Below are 18,420 nucleotides of genomic sequence, written 5' to 3' on the forward strand. Positions count from 1 at the left end.
CCAAAAGTTTGACTCTTAGAATCAAAAGAGACATTCGCCATCGTCTCACTCAGGATGCCTTCACTCCTAATTTCGGATGCAGAAGGCTTCTCCAAAGGAAACCCTCCAGGAGCCCCAACCTGCAAGGAAGCTGTAAGTAGGCTTGTCCAGGAAGAAGTGGGAGCCAGAGCCTGGCTCACTCTACCCTATTCTCCCTGAAGGGACCCCTAAGCTCATCTTTAGAAACTTGGGGTTCACGGGAACACAGTTTGAAAGTGACTGAACAGTCCAGCCCTCGTAGCACAGATGAATGAAGACATTGAGGCCAACAAGGTAACAAGTAGCTCCTGTAATAGTCCACTGAATAAATGAGTGAGGCCTGGTCAAACATTAGAAGGGCTCAAAAAAGCCACTTCTTGGCCTTCTATGCAGGTAAAGTGACGATACGACCCATTTGAGGCCAAGAAGACACCAGAGGAAATCTGCTACAGGTCACTTTTCTCATGAAAGAGACAAAGTGAGAGGAGAGCTCCCTGTGTTTCCCCTTCCTCTTTCTATCTATTGAGCATGTGAGGGCATGATGCCTGGTGCTACAGCAGCCGTTTTGAGATTATGAAGTGCAAGCAAAAGACAAAAGGTTAACATACTTAGTATGGGCAAGCAGAAGAAGAGAAAAGGGCTTGGGTCCTTGATGACATCCTGGAGCTACTTAATGAAATGAAGTCACTTGTCCTTGACTTCTGGTTCAGTAAACAATAAATGCCCTTATGGGAAAAGACACTGTTGGTTAGGTCTTCTATTACTGTCTCCTACTTGATACAAAACACTTCTCTAAGTATTTCAGAATCAGTGTGCTACACCTTAGGTAGCACCTGCATTTTTCCACAAATTATCTCTGCTCCCAAATGACAGTCATATGGAAAGTGAAAAACAAGGATGAATGGTATAGCTACCTTGGAGACCATTCGGCAGTTTCTTACAAAGCTAAACATTAAGTCTTACCACACAATGCAGCAATAGTAGCTATCAAGCTATCAAGGCAAGAAATAACATGGATAAGTCTTAAGTGCATATTTCTAAGTGAAAGAATCCAGTCTAAAAAAGCTACAGATGGTTTGATTCCAACTATATGACATTCTGGAAAAGGTAAAACTATAGAAATAGTAAAAGATCAGTGGTTGCCAGGGGTTTGGAGGCTGAGGGTAGAGAGGAGGAATGAATAGACAGAGCACAGAGGATCTTTACCTCAGTGAAACTATTTTGTATGATTATAATGGTGGATACACAACATTACCCACTTGTGAAAACACACGGAACTGTACAACAGAGAGTGAACTCTAATGTAAACTATGATGTTAATCAATAATAATGTATCAATATTGGTTCATTAATTTAAAAAAATGTACCACACTAATGTGGGATGTTGAAAATAGAGAAAACTTTGTGCAGAAAAGGGGATGTATATTGGAATTCTCTGAAATATCTGCTCAATGTTTCTGTAAATCTAAACTCGTTCTAAAAAAGTTTTTATTATTAGAAAAAAAGAAAAAAGGGGGTGGAGGGAAATTCCTAAAATTATTATAGTTTTCTTCTCAAATCAGTCCAGAAACTCCCCCAATTTAAGGAGTGCATGGAAAGGTTTGAACCAGCACTTTCCATCCTCACCTTTCCACAAACCCTCTCTCCCCCCTCCCACCAGGACTTATCTCTGAACTTCACCCTTGGCCGCTCCTCCCCTTCACTTTTCCTCCATTCCGTGTGTTGCAGGACTCTGCTATGCATGCCAGGCACTCTCCAACATGGTGCACCATTATTTCCACTGGTGCTCCATGTTCTTTGCTCATCCTTGCCCTCTCACTGCCACTCTCAGCCACTCCCTCAACTTTCTAGAGCATCCCTAGGGCACTCATGTTATTTTTAGCTCCGATAACGACATCTCTGGAAAAGAAAGTATCCTGCAGACCCTTCTTTATATGAATGGAAGTAACAATCCAGTAAATAATAAATTCCCCAGGCCCTTTAGGTCGTTTCCACACGGTTTCTCTTATATCCAAGACATTGTTCAACTACTTCCCATCTGCAGGGCCCAGAAGGCAAACCAAGGCTGAGATCTAGCTTCTCTGTGAAAATGTAGCAAAGTTTCTGAATTCAGTATGAAAAGGAGGTAAAAGTTTCCAGTCCCAAAAGTTCCCTGAATCTTTTTTCCGTAGTTTCCTTTGGGGTTTGGAAGGCTGATTTAAAAATTTTGTTTAAGTAGACTGAGAAGGTAGCTGGATAATTGATACTTGATGAGAAAACAAATATCTAGAAAAAAATCAGCTATTGCTTGGCTCAAATGTCTTCTCCTCTTTTTTTTTCCTTTTTTATCTGTTCTGAATAAAATGCAAATGGACACATGATCAGGAGTCCTCACTAAAAGTGTAGACTATATGAAATTGGCCAGAAGAAAGCATTTGCTGAGCAAACATTCCCTGGAGAGAAGTCTCTTCGGCCAGATCAATGAAGCATTGGTAATGGGGGCCACCAGCTGGGGGACTGAAATGCTTGTCTTAGACAGCATAATTTGGGGAGATAATGGGATTTTATCTGAATGAATCATTCCCATGAGTGTTTTTAATACATCCAGACCAAACAACAACGAGAATGAGTAATAACTAACAATTCCTTCAAAAAGGTCAGGCTTTCTCACAACTCACAGCCTTTGCACATACCATTCCCTCTGCCTGGAATGCCCTCACCTCCCGGCCTACCCCCGGCATCAGCTCCATCTCCCCGCCTCACTCTCTCATGCATTATTCAGGATACAGTGGGAATGTTCCTCCTTTGGAGAAATGCAAATTCCCCAAAGTGGTTATTCAGTCCTTCCTCTCTGCCCCATATCGCCTGGTACCTATCTGATTTCATTGTGACTATCTGCATGTTTTTGTCACCACTTGACAGCTCCAAAAACAGGGCCTTCCTCTTATTCATCTTTCCAGCTCCAGCAACTGCAACAATATGCTGCCCATAGTAGGTCATCAACAGATGCCTACTCAGAACACGAATCACGGAAGAAATGAAAACGCAAATGGACTTTATAGCATCCTGCATGTGGTAGCTTTAGAAAGCCTATAAACAGAGTCTCTTTCAGTAAGAAACACTTTTCAGCATGACAAAATATTAACAGGCATTATGTGCATCATTTAGCATAAAAATAAGCGCCCAAGTTTAACTCTGGAGAAAGCTTGCCTATCTGCAGTTATTCTTCCAAATCATAAAGTAAAACAAATATATTTCCATGTTGCTTTGACTGACACAAATATCTGTGATGAAATGAAATGCACAGAATCACAAATTCTATCCTCGTAAGCAATACGTTCCTTCATTTCACATTTTAGGCAACCACATAGCAATTAAACTTGCATATGCGTAGGGCACGGAAATCATATTTTGCATGCTAACTGGGACTTAGGGTGCCGAGCTCATTAATGGGAACGAGGCTGTCGGGAAGATAGGCTTATTAGTGTTATGGCAGTTACAATGCAGACTGGTTGGACCTCTTGCAGTCTCCAGAGGCCACACAGGGGAAACTGCATGTCCCTCAGGGCAAGGTGCACAGGCCGATCTGCCCCAGAGGGTCAACTCTGTTGGTCCAACAACTGGCCTCTGGGAGGCTGGCCTCAAGAGGACCAATCTCAGGAGCATGAGTCAAAATTCACTGGGGAACTCATCCCAACATGGAAAATGTTGATACTTCCTTCCCTTATCAGGAATGCCCAGATCAACTACAGCTACAGGCCGAATCAGGAAATCAAGTGTAAGCTGCAGAGATGAGAAAAAAACTGGCTGTAAGGTTTTCTTTTTTGGTGAGAGGTGTAAAAGATAACAGAAGAGTGGTAGTTGTACACCCATGTTCACTGCAGCATTACTCACAATAACCAAGAGGGTGAAGCAACCTAAATGTCCTAAATGTCCACTAACAGATGAAGAGATAAACCAAATGTGGTATATATATATATATATATATACATATGGTTTCATTGGTTTGGATCCTGGGTGTGAACCTAGCACTGCTCCTCAAGCCATGCTGAGGCGGCGTCCCACATAGCAGAGCCAGAAGGACCTACAACTACAATATATAACTAGAATATACAACTAGAATATACAACTATGTTCTGGGGGGCTTTGGGGAGAAGAAGAAACAAACAAAAGAAAGAAGATTGGCAACAGATGTTAGTTCAGGTGCCAATCTTAAAAAGAAAAAAAGAAAAAAATCCTGTCACATGTTATAACATGGATGAATCTTGAGGACATTATGCTAAGTGAAATACGCCAGTCACAAAAGGAGAAATACTGCACAATTCCACTTACACAAGGTAGTCAAACTCTTAGAAACAAACAGTAAAATGGTGGTTGCCAGAGGCTTGGGGAATGGAGAAGGGGGAATGGGAGTTGTTGTTTAATAGGTATAAAATTTCAGTTTTACAAGATGAAAATTTCTAGAGATCAGTTGTACAACAATGTTCATATGCTGATCACTATTGAACTTTACATTTAAAAAATGGTTAAGATGATAAAATTTATATTTATTTTTCTTTTGGTGAGGAAGCTCAGCCTGATCTAACATCTATTGCCAATCTTCCTCTTTTTGCTTGAGGAAGATTGTCACTGAGCTAACATCTGTGCTGATCTTCCTCTATCTTGTATGTGGGACGTCACCACAGTGTGGCTTGACAAGCAGTGCATAGATCCACAACTGGGATCCAAACCTGCAAACTGCAGGCTGCTGAAGCAGAGTGTGCAAACTTAACTGCTACATCGCGGAGCAGGCCCCATGAGATGATAAATTTTATGTTATGTTTTTTACCACGATAAAAAAAAATTTCTTTAAATAATAGAAAGAACATCACTTTCACAGAATATTCTGGAAGTTTTAACATTGACTACAAGTCTGGTTATGACACTGAAAGCCTGATTGAAACTCTGACTCAACAGATGACAAGAGTCTAGCACAGAGTCAGCATCATAAACCCAGAGAAAAGGATTCTAGGAAGCTGACACACAACAGAGTTTTTACAAATGACAAAAAAGTGAACAAAATAAGTTAACTGAAACTTATTGGATAGTAGAAGTTCACAAGTGGCAACATGTTCACAGCTTTTGGGTGTGACCTCCCTGTGAACTAATGCTGGTTTCCATTAAGTATCTGCTCAACTAGTAACAATAACGAAAGGAGCCATGATTAGTAAAGCATTAGGTTAGTGCTGGTTTCCATCATTTCACTGAATCCTCTTAGCAACTTTATATGGCAAATGTCTTGGTTATTTATTGCTGGGTAACAAACCATCCCAAAACTTAGTAGTTTCAAACAACAACAATCATTTATTTTGCTCATGAAACTACAATTTGGCAGGGTTGAGCAGGCATGGCTTGTCTATGCTCCACGTGGAGTCAGCCAGGGCAACTCACCTGGGGCTTGCTTCAGGATCCACTTTCAAGATGGCTCACTCATATGGCTGGCAAGTTGTCCTAGCTGTCAGCTGGGAGCTCAGCCAGGCCTGTGGGGTAGGGGCCTCAATTTCTCCCACTCAGGCCTCTCCATGGGCAGCTTGGGCTTCCTCACAGAATGGTGGCTGGCTTCCAACAATGAACACCACAGAGCAAGATGGAGGTGCACAGCATTTTTATGATCAAGCCTTGAAAGTCACATAGCACCACCTCTGTTGGTCAAGGTAGTCACAACAGTCCACTCAAGATCAAAGACATAAACCCCATCAATAGATGAGAGGACTGTCAAAGCGACACTGTAAGAAGAACATGTGAGATGAGAGATTGGTTTGGCCATCTTGGGAAAACACAATCTGCCACAGTATTATCAACATCATCCCCATTTTGTAGATAGGGAAACCGAATCTTGGAGAGGTAGTTAACTTCCCGTCCCCCCAAAGTCACATAGCTAGTAAGTAATGGAGCCAACATCCGCACCCAGATATATCTGACACTCAGAGTCACAGCCCTTAACTCCTCTTGACTATTCTCTTTCCCGCTTCCTCTACAATTCCCACTCTAACTTCTCCAGCTCCAAAGGTCTCTACTTTCTTTGCATACGAAGGGATTATTTCATGCAATTAACATGAAAGTAAGCTTGAACTTCCCAACTACGGCAGTTTAGTGACTGACACATAGAAAGTTCTCTAAATTTTTTCTAAATTAGTTATGTGTCTTCTCTCCCATACCAAACTATGAACACCCTGAAAGAAAGGATCAAGTTTAGTAAAACCTAGTATCTACATGAAATTTGATTCAGTTCCTGGTACCCAGCAGGAGTTTGATAACTGCTTATTTAAAATGTACCTGCTTGTTTACATATCTCTCTCTCCAACCTCCACCAGGGTGTAAGCTACTAAAAGGCAGGGCCAGAGGGTTGGACGCCAAGGTCACAATAACCTCCATGCCCCATGCCCACCCCAACGCACACACAGCCCTACACAGTGAGCCCTCAATAAATGTTACACTGAACAAATGAACGAATAAATGAATGGCATATGGGGATGAAACAGAATTAATTACTCTCTTCATTCAAATAAGAGAAAATTAATACAATTAGAAAAATGAGATCTCATCATTGGGCCCTCTGTCCCAGCCTTAAACAAAGGCAACTTGGCTTATATTTTGGTGGAGAAATAAAAAACAATGGGTTGCATGTTAGGAAAGAAACAGATAAAGTTGCAAAGGAAAGAAAACGTAAGTCAAAAGATTTTTAGCTGAGTGAAGAAAAGATGCTATTTATAAGCCACCTACTCTGACACTTTCTGACAGCCTCCCTACTTGGATGCTGGGGTCAGTACAGAATGCATGAGGATAAGAGGGGGAGGAAGGGAATTAATGTTTACTGATGCTACTCCAGGCCAGGCACTCTGCTAAGTAAGACCTGGGGCTTTTACTCCCACGTATACATTTTCATAATAAAACCTGGAACAGCTGGAACAGGAAGCAGGAACAAGAAGTAGCAGGGCATTTCACTGGCTCGTAGAAAACCATTTTAAGAAATAATTATGAAGATATAGCAATTAATTCTATGTTACCAATATTTTATAATGGGAAATCCCACAGGTATGAGATGAATTCAAAGAACAATAATCTCCTTCCATACACACATCTTTGTAAAAAAATAATTAAAGTCTCCTTTCTTTCACTCACCAACCAGCCCCTGCTTTCTTCTAGGCTTTACACATCCACTGTAACCCTTCTTTATTTTAAAAAGAAATCTCTGCAGCAAGCTAGACGCTCTTCCTTTTCCGGGGAAAAGCTGGTAGAGTGGATTGCAGCCTCGATGAAAATGGAAAGTGATAGTGGCGAAAAATTAATATCTTCATGCTTTTCATCCTCAAAATTCTTTAAATAAAATTTAATTTTGCTGGCTATTGCCTTTTAATTATGTTAAATTAGAGAGAGGTAATGTACTCTGTGTTTTGAATTTCTCTAGTGTATTAAAGGTCTCTTTTCATGCGTATGGTCTACAGATATGGCTTTTTTCGGGGGGAAGGAGGAACCTTAGCAGTATATTGTTATATTGAAAGAACTAATATTCATATGACTAATGAGTATATTTTTCCTTATCTGATTCATAAAAATTTCCCCTCTTACTTCTGGTAATTATCAAAAATACTTAAACAAAAGCACGTATATTCTCCATTTCTCAGAACTTTGCCTCCCACTCCAGCAGTAATATTGTGACAGTTTGAGGTTACATGATCATGGATCGGTTTAGTTTTGATATCACAGAGATGGCGGCTCATGTCTCTCATTGCTATAACCACCACTTTATGATTCAGTCCCAAGTATGTATTTAACTGTTATGTGCTCCATAAAGGGGAAAATTCTGTTCAAATTAAAGTCTTCTTCCTCACTCTCAACCACCTCCCACCTCCACCTACAAAGCAAACATTTTGAATGAAACAATACCAACCATCATTCGGTGCCATGGCTCAACGGCGTACGAGGAATACAGAAAATAATTATTATGATTAGAATACATTTTATAAAGCCATTCCCAATCTTTGAATAGGGAAGAGTTCTTCAAAAGAACAAACTGAATTCTTAATGAAAATCAGAAAGGACTTGGATGGATCCACGGCATGGCTTTCAAACAGCTCTATTCTCAGGGTCCAATGTTTGTGGGGCCGTCCTGGGTGCTGGGGGGAGGCTGCGCCCCTCCACCTCCACCTTAGCCTGAGCCCCTCTGCTTTAGCCATCTTATGTACTAAGTTTCTGCTACAAGACACTTTTTGAATAAATTACCAATTTTTATTTTAAATAATTAGTTTAGTAGATGGAAATACACTTACGACACTATTTATACCACAGTTTACCCATCAAAATAGTCTAGTATGCCAACTAATGCGAGTAAACACTCCATAGAAAAAAGTAAAGAAAAACCACTGCAATGCAGCTATTGTTTTTGCTCCTGTCATTTTTTTTTCAAGAATAGTATTGGTTTTAAAATGTGTGCACTTCTTTGACACTTGTCCCTTTAAAAGTGACTCCTAGTTCCCCCTCCCCTTAGACTGGCCGTCCTGAACACATAAAATGTTTAGGAAATGAGGCTGTGTGATTTCCACAGCGAGATCATAAAAAGGATACAGCTGCCACACTGCCACTTGTGTCTATCTCAAACTTCAGCTCTGGGGGAGGCCAGCCATCATGTCAGGAGGACAAGCACCAACTTACCAGCCATGTGCCTGAGCCACCTTAGAGCAAATCTCGCAGCCCTAGTCAGGCTTTCAGATGACTGCAGCCCCAGCTGACATCTAACTACAACTCAGCAGCCAAAACCACCCAGCCAAGCTGCTCCTGGCTTCCTGACCCACGGAAACTATGAAAGATAAGAAAGACTTACCGTCAGTTTAGCCACTACGTTTTGGGGTAATTTGTTATACAACAATAAATCACTAGTACAAGGAATAACTAGACTAACTTTTTTTCTTTTTGAACTGCTTCACGACATTTAAGCTCTAGCCAAACTAAATTGTTTATCCTTTTCCTAACACTTCCTCTATCTGAAGTCCACATTCTTCTCCCTTCCCCCACCAACACGACGACTCATCTTACCAGGAATATTCCCTCCTCCCAGCCCCTCAGACTATTTTCTGAGCCTCCCTTTGCACTTGATCTGATCCTGCACTTGATCTGATCCTTTGTATTAGTTATCCGTATGCCAGTCTCATTTCCCTGACCAGAAAGGAAGATCAGAAAGGCTGCGTTTCTAAAGAAATTCTCCATCAATGTAGAATCCGCACAAAATATCTTGCACATAGGGGGCATTCGGTCAATTTACTGAATAAAGAAGGAAATACCAGTCGGTGTAACACAGCATATGGGGCAACCTCCAAAGAAACCAAGTTGTTTGAAGGCGTTTCTTAGTTCTCAGGAGAAATCTGCATGGCCAAAAATGAGCGTCCCTGTGACACGCAAACTTAGAGTCCTTGGTTCTCTTTTTCCTGGGTTTCTCTTTTATCTAAAGTCCCAGCCTGTCATTCAGTAAACCACCCTCCAGCACTTGTCTGAGAACTGAGGGGAAAACCTGCAAGTAGTAATGTGAAAAGGTAAATTGAGAGAAGTCAATTTATATCCACTGGGGTAGTTTCATATCAAAATGACATTAAGTGTAAATATGAACCATAGAGTAATGAATGGATAGAATGTCACTATGGCGTCCATTTCGCTAAAAAAAATTTTTGGATGTTAGCAGCCAACACTAATAGCTTATCAGGTCTGTGGGGTTGCTATACGGGAAACTGAAATATGAAGAATGGGACCTCTAAGTAGCCTGCGGGGAATTGTTCTGTGTTTAAAGTAACATAGAAATATTCACCAAAAATATCCATTTACTACACATAGAATATCAACACATAAAGGCAGAGAAGAGAGGGGAAAACATCTTCATTGATCTAAGTTAGGCACATCTGGGTCACTGGCCATGGTAGATGGCTGTTGGCTCCCTTTCAAGCATCCAGGCTCCCATTCCCTCGTCCTAAAAGTTATCAGATTTTTTTCTGGCATTCTTGGGTAGCCACCTTGTTCATTTGCTGGGGAATGTGCCCCATGCCCAGTTCCAAAGTTCAATTCCAGCAGAGAGAAAAATCAAAAGAAACCAAACCCTAAATAACCCATGATGGCTGAATCAAACTAATTAATTCTAAAGCTCACTATACTTCTAACTTTTTCACTTGTATAAGCTTTTATTGTTTAAGCCACTCAGCACTGGGTCTTCTGTTACTTACAATCAATGTGATCCTAATTGTTAACACTGGAAAAATCTAAAACAACACATCCTGGGTACATTACAACAAACCTTTCCGGCCAGAACAAAATAAGAGTAAACAAACAATTGTCAGGTACATTCCAAAAACACCTAATATTCCTTTTGTTTGTTTATTTTCTCTTGAAAATTGCAATGCCCATAGCATATATTAAAGACTTCAGAAATTTCTGAAATTAAAAAAAAAACCTATTTAACTTTTTAAACCAGTTACCTGAGTTGATTTGACCTTGGTATTATTTATTACACAAAACTAAGTGACAGCCTATGTTCTGAAACACATACTTTAGACCATAGTTTTCATCTTGATAACAACTGAGTCAGTTCTCAAGGTTATCTATGTATGAAGCCTGTGAATTCAATTCCATGCTAATTTTTCTTGCAACCCCGAGCCCTATTGGGATATCTCTCACTCCTTTCAGCTACTGCCTGTGCAAATTAGCAGGATACCAACCTGAACAAAACAGATTAAGCAAAGTGAATCAATCCACTGGCCCAAAATTCACATTACAGGAAAATGCAGAGGGCTTTCGAATCACTGAAAAGTTCTATTTTGCCTCACAGTTCTCTCCTCGAATGCAAAGATTTGCCTGTATTTGCAGTATCAAGAGTGTAGAGTTGAGGAGCTTGGGATCCTGAGTCAGAATATCTGGGTTCAAACCGTGGTTCCACCACTTACAAACCTGCACTCTTGGCAAATTTGTTTCCTCAGTCCTGAGATCCTCATTATAAACTAATGGGCACTACTTAAAAGTCTAGTATTGATATAAAAATTAAATAATAATAATAATAATCTATCTAAAGAAGTTAGCACGATGCCTGGCACATAATAAGTATGCACTAATGTTCACTGCTGTGGTTGTAATAATTACCACTGAAAAGGAAAATAATTAACATACAAAAAAATACACAAAAAGGTTTATCTTTCTAAAGATACATCAGAGCTTAAAGGGAAAAGAAACGTGAATTAAAGTAATAACTTTCAATATAAAGTAAATGGATCACACTTAAAGTTAAACATTAATTCTCAACTATTTGCTTTGGGAAGAAGAAAAAGCGGAGTATATTAAAAATAAATAGCACCTTAACAACTCATAAACCAAAAAGCTAGAGCACCTCTTCAACACGTCTTAGAACAGAATCCCCAGAACATCAATAGACCACATATAAACTAAGTTCAAAATATATTCCATAATAAAATCTACAATCTCTTTAATAACCAGCATTTCAGAGGGTCAGCAACACTAAATGAGCATGCAAATTCAAGCCTGTATTTTCAGATTTGCCACTGACTTGTAACAGAAATAAATGACCTAACTATAGACTATTCCTTTATTGGACTTCAATCTAAAGCTAAGCTTTATTTAGGCCTTCGAATTGCTGCACCCATGTCCTAAGTCAGATGTGCTACCCAGTGTAAAACTGATGACACAAAAGTCAGAAAGATGAAGATGAAGCAGGCAGGAAAAAAGCAGTTGAAGTGGAGTCGACTCTTAGGTTTTACCTTGATAGTGATACAGTTACACTTATATTCTCCAAAGCTATTGACTGTGGTTTAGAATCTTGGGAATCCCATTTCCACTGAATAATTAAGCCAGTAGAATATGGTTCAAGTTTCACACCTTGACTTTGCTACTCCTCAGCCTCACGTAACCCCGGAAAGGACCTGCGGCCACCGCACACAGTGGCCCCGGCCGCGCCCCCTGGAATCCTGGCAGCAGCATCATTCACACAGACCACGATGTGAACTGCGCCGTGGCGTGGAGAGACGCACAAGCCACAGGTCTCACAGGACGACCCTGAAAGGACAGACACATTCAGGCAGAGGCCCAGATTCTCTAGAACTTGCCCGAAGGAATTGCTTTGGATTCACTTTAAAGAGCAGCACAGAAGATTTCAATCCAAGCAAATACTTGAGCAAAATTAGTGCTGACAACAACCTGGGAAGCTAAATTTGTGAGCAGATGAGTCCCATGCGTCACAGCATGGAAAGAGTTAACCTCTTCGCCTTAATGTTGCCTTGCCTTTGGCTCATTCACTTCCACAGCTTCTCCATGAACTAGCTTGTGAAATCAAAGGACTGGAAGTGCCTGACCATAAAAGCTAACCCAACCCCTGCTGAGCACTTTCTAGAAGCCAGATATTATTCCAAGCATTATCTCATTTAATTCTCACCACAATCCTATAGATGGCACTATTATTATCTCCACTTTACAGCCAAGGAAACTAAGGCAAAGCAGTCTTGCTGGTGGCCACACCACAGAAGTGGGTCCAGCAGGACTGGATCATAGGCAGCTGTTACGGGTTGAATTGTGTCTCCCAAAAAGTTATATAGAAGTCCTAACCCCCAGTATCCATGAATGTGACCTGACTTGGAAATAGGGTCTTTGCAGATGTAATCGGGTTAAGATGAGGTCCTTAGGGTGAGCTCTAATCCACTATGACTGGTGTCCTTAAAAGAGGAAAATGCCACACAAAGACAGAGACACACAAGGAAAAGACAGCCATGTGCAGATGGAGGTAGAGACAGCAGTTATGATGCACAAGCCAAGGAATGCCTGGAGCTACCAGAAGCTGGGAGAGCCAAGGAAGGATTCTCTCCTAGAGACTTCCAGGGGAGCAAGGCCCGGCCAACACTTTGATTTTTCACACCTAGCATCCAGAATTGTGAGAGAACAAGTTTCTGTCACTTTAAGCCACCCAGTTGGTTGTGATTTGTTATGGCAGCCCCAGGAATGTAACACAGCAGTTCAGGTTGTGGTCAAGCACCTTTTTCCTAACCACACTTGCCACTTAACTTGAACTGTCTTTTAAAGGGGAGAAACTAAAACTTCCATTCCATATTATTTTATGGACTTGACACTGTTACAGGTAAAAAGTGCAAAATATTTTGAACTGTCTTAAATTGCACTTTTTATCAAAGTTGAAATAAGAGTATTCTACCCCTAAGAATTTTCTAGGCCAGCACAAGTCATCCCTCCCCCAGCTTCCAGCCCCTACAGCAGCCTGTAACACCACTGTCCTCCAAGCAGTTAGCAACTCAAAAGCAGATTGTCTTTTCAAAGCACAGTATCTGGTGACCTGGCCCAGTTAACTGCGATGAGGTAAGGCCCATGGGAGATTCCAGAACCTGGAATTGGATCTGCCCGGGCCTCAGGGGTGAGGAAGGCTTCAAGCAAGGAAAGAGGCCACTTTGGTAGCTGGAAAGGAGCGCGCTGCAGCAGCAGAACTCTGTCCCTGCTGAATATCAATGCCAAGGATGGGTTAGAGTCAGCTCCAGTGATAGAGTCAGCATCTGCAGGTCAGACTTGGAAGAAGAAGAATCAGGCAGGGCCAAGTGTGGAGAGGGCGAACCTAGGAACACACAGTTTTCCTAGGTACAGGCAGGCAGTCACAATCAGGGAAGTCTTCACGCAGGTCTTATAAGGACGTGTCAGTCACCAGGCTGGGGGTGGGAGGCAAACTTCAGCTTCTTCATAGAAAGCCAGTAAGGCAGGAAGGAGGGAGTGGTATGAGCCGGAAGCCAAGCTCTCAGTGGGTTACTCTGGCAAGGATTCTGGCACTTGGAACAAGACAGAAGATAGGTAGAGAACACCAGTCAGCCAGGACAGAAGAGCATCGACGGTGATCTGATTGATTAGAAGGTGTTAGTCCCCATGGTCCTACAGACTCCTCCAGCACCCCACCCCTCAGCCCCGAGGGCTAAAAGACCTGCAGGGGAAGGCGGGATGGGGAGCACAGAGACGATGGGATGGGGAGCACAGAGACGGCTGTTCAGGAAGCAAGCAGATTCCGACCCAAAGTGGATTTCTCAACTCCTTGGCCGAAATGCAGGAAGCATTTTCTGGTAAAACAAGACTAGGGTTCCAAGCTCTATTCTAGAACTTCTACGAAAAAATAATCCAAACCAATACTGTTAAAATACTTGTAATTAAAAATCTAAAATACTTGTAATTAGAAAATCATATTAATTGAGAAGAGAGTAGTATTTTTACCTTTGTTACAGTGCTTGGTGAAGAGCAGAATTAATTAGGGGAACATGAGGCAGGCGAGGGAGGTTTCTGGGACTGCGCTATGTGGAAATTTCAATAAATTCAAAGTCTTTAGTGATTGGGTGGGTTTGTTTTAGTTGTTTTCCATTAAAGATGTAAGTTTTTTTCTTTGTTCTCAGATTTGTTGTGAAGATTATATGTAATGTGATAGGACTTTGGTGGAAAGAGTAAAATATTAGGCAAATTTAAGGCTGCTATACTGCTATTAATAAGGGAGGGTTAGTAATATCATTACCTAAATAGTTATATACAATTTGCAAGATGCAGAAAACTATAAAGAGAATAAAGTTTGGTCATGTGTCTATCATTCAGAGATGACCAACGCTAACGTTTTCATAATTTCAGTGTTTTTTAACTTACTCATTATTTTCATAATTTGGGTTATACTGTTTCATATCATCCTGTTTTCACTTATTATGTTATATGCATTTTCTCTTGCATAAAATACTTTATCATCATTTGTAATTACTGTAATAGTGCATTGTACGGAGACATAATTCAACCATTTGCCTGTCGTGGGCAATTAGAATGTTTTCATTTTTTTACATATGACTAATGCAAATTGAACATCTTCAAATATAAATCTTGCCTAATATGAATGATAATAAAAAATAGACAACATGTATTAAGCTCTTACTCAGTTCCAGGCACAATCCTAAGCACTTTTAATGCATTATCCCAACTAACCTTGACACCAACACTGAGTTATATGCTGTGTTTCTGCCGATTTTATAAATGGGGGCAGTTTTCAGTTTGGAAAAGTTAAGGAACGAGGAGTAAATAGTGGCTGGGTTCCAGTCACCCGGGATCTGCCTCCATCCCCAGGCCCTCAGCCTCTCTCTGACTCACAGAAGCCGAGAGGTAAGACCAGTGAGTCAAAGCTCATGACAGGCTCTCAGCACGGAGAGCCAAATGGCTCCACAGAAAGGCTGGAGCAATTTCCACTCTGCAGGGCAGTATGAGGGAGCTGACCTGGCATATCCTTGCCAGCACTAAGCGCTCCACAGGGACACAGAGCAAGGACAGTTTGATTAGGTTGCAAGTAAGGGAAAAACACATTTTATATTTGAACATTCAGGAACAGAGATACATTTACTATGACACTATGGAAACTTAATCTGTAGAGCCTCTCACTTGATTGAGCCCTTCCCAATCTCATTCTAAATAAATATTCACTTTTGCACCAAATTTTGTCTTATTTTCTATAGCAAGCCCCAAACTTGCCTAAGGCCTCACAAAACCAGGATGTATAACTGTTAAGGAAGAAAATTTAGGGCTGTGGCAGAGAAGATGCTCTATGTTCAATGAACCAATTGCATTTTCCACAAGTACACCATTGAACTACATTTCCCAGTCTACTCTGCACTTGGCGTCACCTATGACTGAGTTCTTGCTAAAGGAAGACAGGGTGAAGATGGGTAATGTGCTGGCTAGATGTTGACACCCAGCGCCACCCCACTGAACAGCACTGGACTTCGAAGTGATCAAAAATTATACGCTTATTGTGTTGTCACTGATATTTTGGGGTCATCATATCAGCATTTAGCATTAACTAAGGTGACTAAAGCAAAAGCTTCTTCAAAGAATTTGCCACACCTCTTGATGGCTCTCTTTGCATGCCTGTGTCACAATTACCTTGCTAACTTGGTGTTTTTCATTCTTATTTCCAACCCAGCAAGCAAAGCTGATTTGCCCCAAGTATGCACACTTGTATCTGACAGCCTTAGATTTCATTGCTGGAAAATCGCTTCTGCTATGTGGTATGCAAAAGAAAAGCCCAGAGCCAAAAGCCACGTCTTCCTTTTAAAAGTACACTCTGAGCCATAGAGGCTTAACTCCTTAATGAGGAGACAGAGTGAGTGGCAGTTACACAGTTTCCACCAAACACTTTAGAATCCTGAGTATTCTGCAAAGGAGCACAGATGTTCATATCCCTGACAACAGCCAGAAGCTTCTTGCCAACACATCAGCCCATTTCAAGAGAAAAACAGACACAAACACCAAATATAAGCCAAGTTCTCTCTCAAGTAGCTTTTTTCCCCCTATTTCCTTATTTAAGCCAACTCAACTCTTTCTACCTTGCCCACCACATATTTTCTGATCTCCTAGTACACACACAATTATCAGCCAAGAGCGCTCAAGATTGCTTGCACCCTTCAGAAACCTCCTCTGCTCTGTATCCAGCAAACTCCTCAAGCATCTTATCAAAATATCACAGTTCATTTGGATCACAATGGTCTCCTCCCAGATGCCATAAATCTTTCCCAGTGAGGAGAGTCCTCCAGATTTCAAAGCTGAGCAAGCTCAAGGCTGGACATTCTCTAATATAATCACATCTTCTAAACTCCAGACTGTTCTGAAACTATCATCTCAATTCAACCCTGGCTTCTTCGCAGTTGAATATGCAGCAAACAGATGAAGCTGCAATAGGAAAGTATGGAAAATTAAAGGCTTTTTCAAAACTTGGAGTTGCAATAGGTCCTTCTGAACGTTCTTCCAACAGGCAGGGATGGAGGAGCCATGCCTCATAACTAGTAGCAGGACAGGGCTGGCCAGGGGGTTAATTAATCACGTTCATTGGCCAACACTGGCCCCTGTGCTTGGAGTTTACAAATGTTCTGGGATATAATGCCAAGGAGCTGCAGCCAAAAGTGATGGGCAGTGATGTATTTGACCTGAGGGAAACCAGAGAGCCAACTTATGCTCCCAAAATGCAGACAGGAGGTGCCTCCATGTCCATACAAATGATGACCTTTGAAGAATGCAGTTCCCAATGCAATGGCATTGTACAACTGGTATGTGTGGCCTAGTCTGACTAGTTAGCTCTAATGGTTAGAAAATCAGGCTAATAAGATTAAAGACGATCCCAGCATGAGAAAATTAGCTTTGCTCCATTTCAACACAACACACTCAACCTTATCCCAATTTGAAACAATTTCACAAAGCAAGCAAACAATCTTTATTGATTACCAGTTACATAACTACCATCCAGAGAGAGAAATTCAGTGAGGAAATGAGTTTGCATTATTTATCAGTCCTTTCCAGTCTTGAAAGTATCTTATGTCTGTGAATTTAGACAAAGAATTTACATCTTTCTGGCCAAGATGTTGGATGCAACTGGCCTAATTCATCAGATTGTTTCCTCCAAAAAAAATCTGTGCTTCCTTTTGGTCTAAGGGACCCGGTTCAAGTCTCAACACATCAACAGCATTAACAGAGAAGCTCATGTGGTCTTCCTGTCTTTTTTAGAGGATTCAGCTTTTGGCAGGAATACATAACACTTTTAGGGAATTTTGTTTAGTCATGAGGCATTTGGCTTTCATGATTTTAAATGTTTTGGTGGATTTTAAAATGCTTCAACAGGTGTACAATAGACATATGAAGCAAGGAACACTCGCCTTCCTATTTAAGAAAAGGGTTTTAGAATTAGTTATCTGAGTGTAAAACCTCCAAAACATGTTCTAGTAATGATGCACTCTAAGACTTCTTCAGAAATAAAAACAACCCAGACATACATGATGCCATACTAAATCAAGTTACACGGTCTGAAAGCATCCCCAGAGGGCTTTTGGGAGCTCTCCTCCAGGTGTAGTGGGTGCCATTTAGATCCTTTTCTGTTTATAGTTCATAACAAAAGCTACCATTTATTGAGCACTTCCCATGTGCCAGGCCTGCTGAGCAATACGTAGCATCCTCTAGAGGTCTATATTATTACAGACGAGGAAACTGAGATTCAAAAACACCACATAACTTGCTTAAATTCTCATATCTACTAAATGGAGAAGGTGGGATTCAGGCCTGGCTCTTTCAGGCTCCAGCTATCATGCTCTTTGCCCCATAACAATGTCTTCCACATGACAGTTTATCTCCTAAAAATATGGAAAGGAAAAGAGTCCATCACTTCTCTTCAATAACATACATCATTAGGGGCTGGCCTGGTGGTGTGGTCATTAAGTTTGCATGCTCTACTTCAGCAGCCCGGGGTTCACAGGTTTGGATCCCAGGTGCAGACCTACACACTGCTCATCAAGCCATGCTGTGGCAGCATCCCACATAGAAAATAGAGGAAGATTGGCATGGATGTTAGCT

At 41.1% G+C, this 18,420-nt stretch overlaps 1 protein-coding gene across 19 annotated transcripts in view; it reads right to left on the reverse strand.

The window, feature by feature from the left end:
• The window catches only part of ELMO1 (engulfment and cell motility 1), a 523,453-nt gene that overhangs the window by 482,279 nt on the left and 22,754 nt on the right, over positions 1 to 18,420 (reverse strand). For 2 of the 19 annotated variants that reach the window (XM_070264862.1, XM_070264856.1), the window contains exon 1: positions 5,428 to 8,693. The exons of 16 other annotated variants lie outside the window; for them this stretch is intronic. The gene's annotated coding sequence lies outside the window, so the exon portion shown is untranslated. Of the gene's footprint in view, positions 1 to 5,427; positions 8,694 to 18,420 lie in introns of those variants that run through there. One more of the 19 variants, XM_070264870.1, reaches the window with a different exon arrangement.

This window comes from Equus caballus, chromosome 4 (genome assembly GCF_041296265.1).
Source record: "Equus caballus isolate H_3958 breed thoroughbred chromosome 4, TB-T2T, whole genome shotgun sequence".
Classification (NCBI taxonomy): domain Eukaryota; kingdom Metazoa; phylum Chordata; class Mammalia; order Perissodactyla; family Equidae; genus Equus; species Equus caballus.